Source organism: Lycorma delicatula, chromosome 10 (genome assembly GCF_047948215.1).
Source record: "Lycorma delicatula isolate Av1 chromosome 10, ASM4794821v1, whole genome shotgun sequence".
Classification (NCBI taxonomy): Eukaryota; Metazoa; Arthropoda; class Insecta; order Hemiptera; family Fulgoridae; genus Lycorma; species Lycorma delicatula.
The window spans coordinates 103705672-103711850 of NC_134464.1; positions in this window are offsets into that span (position 1 = coordinate 103705672).

A 6179-nucleotide genomic window follows, 5' to 3' on the forward strand; every position below is an offset into this window, starting at 1 on the left:
TAGTTGGGTTTTAATTAACCACATTGGAAAGTTTTTACCACCCCAGGGAACCTGCCAAGAAAATGCCAAGGAACTGGAATCGCCAAAGTTCGAACACAAATGAAAAGCTAAATTTATTTTTTTATTTTATTTTAAAGCCGAATCCGTGGGAATACAAAAAAAAATTTCCCCATCTCCAATATTTTACTCAGATTGTTCGTTAAGAAATTAAAACTGAAAAAATTACAAAGTAAACAACCCATTTTGAATCCAAACATTAAGAGGATCCATTACCGGTGTATTAGTATATCTGTTTAGATATACAATAAAAATTATATATACAGGACCGGATGTTTTTGAAGTGAGTTGTACTCGGGCGTTTAAGGTGGGACGGGCACGTGGCTAGTGTCTGACGTTTACTTTGTTCATAGCATTTACATTTTAGTCGTTGAGATGGAGCCGTGGACGCTAGACCAACGCCTGTACGCGTATGACAGTTTTGTGCGAAATGACGAATCCGAAACTGCTGTTCAACGAGATTTCCGCCGTCAGTTTAATATCCATCGTAATGCAAGTGTCCCTTCTCGTAACACAATATTGCGATGGGTAAACAACCTTCGAACAAGCGGTTCAATATTGAAGAAAAAACCACCGGGTCCCCGACGAACTGCTAGCATTCCGGAGAACATAGAAAGAGTAAGGGAAGCCATTGTCAGAAGCCCACGCCGCTCTATTCAGAGGCATTCAGCAGCGCTTCAAATGTGCACAAGTACGGTAAGACGAATTCTGCATACAGACCTCCATTTCCATCCTTACAAGATAGCCGTCGTGCAGCAGTTAAACGAGCAAGATTTCACGCAGCGATTACAATTTTGTCGACAAACGCTTACCATTTTTGAAGAAAATGAAAATTTGTTATTGTTAATGAGTGACGAAGACCATTTTCATCTGAATGGCTTCGTCAACAAACAGAATTGCCGGTATTGGTCAGAAAGAAACCCACATCAGCTTCACGAGAGACCACTTCATAGCCCAAAGGTGACTGTCTGGTGTGCAATAAGAAAAGTCGGTGTTAATGGACCATATTTTTTTGAAGAAAATGACGCTGCCGTAACTGTAACAGCTGATCGTTATATTGCGATGTTGAATACATTTTTCATCTCTGAGTTACGAAACCGGGAAATCGATTTTCAAAATGTGTTATTCCAGCAAGATGGAGCTACAGCGCACACAGCGAGGGTAACGATGGCTGTTCTCCGTAACTTGTTTTCGGGACGGATCGTTTCCAGATTCGGCGACATTCCTTGGCCCCCTCGGTCCCCTGACTTGAGTAGTTGTGATTTTTTTCTGCGGGGGTTTCTGAAATCGCGTGTGTACGGCAATAAACCGCGTACATTGGAGGACCTAAAGATCACAATCGTCATCACGTCACTCAGATTGATGTAGACATGCTGCATAGAATTGAGGCCGGTTACCGTGAAAGGCTACAACAACTATTGCCCAAAATGGACATCACTTGCCGGACATAATTTTTCGTTCACGAGTAAGTAACAAATGCTTTGATTTAACAAGTGTTTCAGTACTAATAAAACTTTTTTAAAGTAAATATTCTATTTTTTATAATTATTTTAAAACCCTGAATATTGAATGACCTTGTATATATATACAAACATATATATATATATACACACACACAAGAATATTCTAAAAAATGATAATTTATGAAACGCGTAGTGCTAACCATGTAGAGCTGACAGCACTGCTTTATGCAGAGGCAACATTGCCACTGTCATCAGGGAGTAATAGAATGGTCAACAACGTTCTTTCGTCGTAAAAATGTTTTACAAAACCAACGATAGTTTAGTTTGGAAGGTGTACACAGAAACTTCAAAAGTTCACGTTTTTTGTGTCACTCTGTATATACCATTTTATCTATCAGTTTAGATCATGTTAAGGTTGAATTTAACAACAATAGTTATATTTGTAAGATAATAGAAAAACAGAAAAAAAAAACAAATGGAATTGTGTATTTTGCAACTTTATGATGTACGGACAATGCACTAAAGAAACATTTAAGAACAGAAGTAAAAATAATATTTTCAATTACATTTTACGATAAATTAGGTTTAATAATTATAATTAAGGGGCTTACTCTCAGTAAACAGTAAAACTTAATTACGCTTATGCTAACCCAAAACAAAATAAAACAACATTATTATGAAATAACGGAATGATACAATGTAACGAATGCTATGCTGGTGTAATACACAACTTACAATGCTCATGTTAAAGAATAGATTTCTAATTTTTCTTTTATTATGTAATCTTTTTTATTTCTTATACGAGAACTAAATAAAATAAATACTTAGGAATCATCGTAAAAATATTAAAGGTACAAAATATATGTCTTGTTTTATAGACCTATGCACAGTCAAATAAATTAATAGGGGAATTCCTTTGTAACGGAAATTACAACAGAAGCAATAAAAAAGTTCATTGAATTCTAATGGAAGAAAAACAAGAGTCGAGGTCAACCTATTCCTATTCACTTGTTCAAAGATTTAAATTTTCATACTTTATTGCTTACACATCCGTACTTGCGTTATTAAATTGTAACTTGACAAAAATGAACAGTTATTTACAAGTATTAGCTAAAAAAATCATCGCCTCAGACGAGTCCTTCCGATCGCCTCTCTCGTAGATCCTCATCCTGTGTAGAACCAACTGCTACAATAAGGATAAAAAAGTTAGAAATAGGTATTAGAACGAGAAAATTGTAACAAACCTAATATCTTTTACCGGCTGATGCGTTAGAAGCAAAAAATCCAAATACCAGAAAAATTAATCGATGTTATTTATGTGAAATCGACTAAAAAATTAATTAACGTCCTTTTTTTCAAATAGAAGAAACGTCTTAATTAAATAATAAAGTTTATTACCCAGTATACCAGTATTACAGTAAAATATTTATTATCCTACACCCAGTCCAGCAAATTTTAGTCGCTGGACATCTTCACTGTTGTCTAACAAGCAAACCGCTAGAAAGTTCACATGACTGTCTAATCGGTGTCTGCAACTTAAACCGCTTTTGATCTCGTCACAAACATAAGGCGATCCAAGATAGTCGAGAGTTTCCTCATTTCCAGCGAATAACGGTGTCTCGGCAATGAATCTCGCCAACTTGTTCTGAAAAAGTTTCAACGTTTTGCACGTCGTGTCGTATAGCCGAATGCCATATGTCAAAACCGGGTTTAGAATCACTTTGCATACAAAAAATTTATTGGACGTCAGGTGCGAGTTCCCATCAAACAGACAATAAAGTATTTTACACTTGGTGTTAAAGTTGCTTCCTTTTCTTATTCGGTTATACTTCCATGTAAAAAAGTTTTATAACAAAAAATTAAATTTTTCTAAAAAAAAATATAGTATTAAAATACGTTATACATTTAACCTTCCTGAATTACGAAGCACAGTAGGAATAATTTCGGTCGACCGATGGATGACGTGTAACGTAACTCCGTAGCTTTTGATGACTGGTCAACCTGATCCCAGTAGGGAAGACACCCTCCATGGCGTTACAGTCGCTATTCCACCCCCTCGCAACCTAGCCCTGAAAGGCTTTACCGGAGGTCATCTTCAGTATCTCAGCAACAAACATCTTCCGGTCTCGATCGCCTCAGTCAGGATGCCACCCATGCGAATGCCACGAATGACATTTCCACCGGTGTACTACAGTAGCTTAGTTAGCCCTAAAAATACTTTCATAGTCTTAAGTAAGACCGTCTCGTTGAGCTGATAACTAAACCTACCCGAAAACGGGAAAAAGCGAGTCCCAATCGCAACACCAAGCGAGACAGTAAAACAAGAAACTATAAACTAACAAAACAAACCTAAAAAAAATAACGGTGATTATTAAATTTACACCAAAACATTATCGTAAATATAAACGTACATAAATAAAAACATACACGAATAAAAACGTACTAAAGTAATAAATAAATAACAATACGAAATTACCAGGCACAAGGACATTAAAACATCAACTATCTAAATATGAATTATCTATTTAGTCAAAGAATTTAAATATTTCAGAGAATAGATCAGCTGGAATGCCCTCAAGAAAAAGGCATTGGAAACAAGATGAAATAAACTTGAACTAGCCAATAATAGCTACAAAAAAATCTGTATCCTGATATGCAAAAATACAACAGTACAACACCGGAAAAATCAAACCGGAAGTCCTGTAATCAACTGAAGCGATTACGAATACAACACCGATTACGATTCAATCGAAAGAATAAAGATCAGAGAAAGGAAAATCTTAAGAAAAATCCTAGTCCCAAAATTTCAATAGAACAAACAAATTCATTCAAATGCTTAGAAAGTCCCGCGCACATTGAACACTGGACATTCTTCTGACCTACAGTCCTGTTTAGCCGGCTTTCCTACTCGAGAACAATTTGTACACATAGGTGGACCTCCTTCTTTTGTGACCAAATAATCTTACCATGATGTTCTTTCTTACCGCAATAAGAGCAGAGTTCCTTTTCTTTGTATGATCGGGCTACATACCGCAACGTTAAACATCAAAAACACCGAGTCGCCTTTATATAATCTTTTACCGTACAGGATCGAAAGTCGTATTCAATAACGTAGTGCACCTCACTACTACCTCTCCTTCCAGCCCGAAACACTTCTTTAAAAAGCTTATTAAATTCCTCTGGTGTATATTTCATATTTTGAACTCGAATGACTTTAACAAAACCCTCCTTACCTAAATCCCGCGCCACATCATAAACTATCATGCGTGGTGCAAAGGTTTATTAACGACAGTCTTGATAGAATACTGACGTATCCCCTCATTTTGTCGAATACTATTCTCTGCCAGCAGAACAGTATTCGGATATCGGTCTCATTTGACCTCTAAGACCGATGGAATCGAAATTCAGTTCAAAGTTGGGATATAAAAACGGTGTTTCAAAAACATTTATACACATTCTGAACCGTCACAAAATTTATTTTCCTACCTACAAGGTTAAATTTAAGGTCACGTGCTAATAGTGTACGACACATTCTGAAGTAAGGTAAGTTGCGTGTGAACATTCCAAGGCCGGTGCAACAGCTAAGTGATTATAATCCAGATCACAGTATACAATTTTATGAACGGGTTCAGGGATGGTTACATGTGAACCGGGATTAACGGGTAGCATTGTTTGATCGGACAAAGCACAATTCAAATTTAATTGAACTGTCAATAGTCATAATTATGTGCCCTGGGCTGAAGATAATACCCACTGCTGAAAAGGCTGTGAATTTGCCTGTTATGAATGTGCGGTGCGGTTTGTCTCCTGGGGGACTCATTGGGTCTTTCCGTATTGAAGGTACTATAACTGGAGAAAAGTAAGTCCTAACAATGCTTTCACTGTTAGGACTTTTTTGTTTAACATTAATCCTGCAATGTACGGTAATGACACGCTTTATTACCAACAAGATTCCCCCTCCCCTCGGTACTATCAAAGGGATATGCAAACATACCAGGATAGAAATCTACCAGGCCGATATGTAGGATGCAGAGGACCAATCGAGTTTCCTGCACGCACTCCAGACTTTACGCCGCTCGATTTTTCTTATGGGGCACAGTAAAAGCTGAATTGTACCGTCGTAAACCGCGTAACTTGGAGATACTTTGGGATGACATTCAAGCGGTGTGCGCAGAAATCTCATTGAACACTTTGGTGCGAGCTACGGAATCAGTCGTGACACACTCAGAAAGGTAACGATACTGAAGGATACCATTTTGAACATTTAATTCAACCACATTTGGAAATTGATTATAATGTAGTAATAAACGTGTTATTTTTATTAGTCAGAATTATGGATATATTTATATAATACACAAGAAAAAAATTATTATTATTATTATTTTTAGTGAAATGTATAGATGATTATTAACTTTAATCTTTCATCTAAAACAGCTCATATAAAAATTACAAAAACTATTAGTGACAAATTTCTTATTATTTTATTTTAAGAAGTTGGATGCAATCAGTACATGACTGCACAAATGAAAGATTAAAGACAATCCGGCAAAATCTACCTACGTTACGTTTACACTAGGAGAGGAGACTGCTCTACCAGTCTACTTGGATAACGTTGAAATTTCTCATACCAATATACCTCACACCTACATCAACGAATGA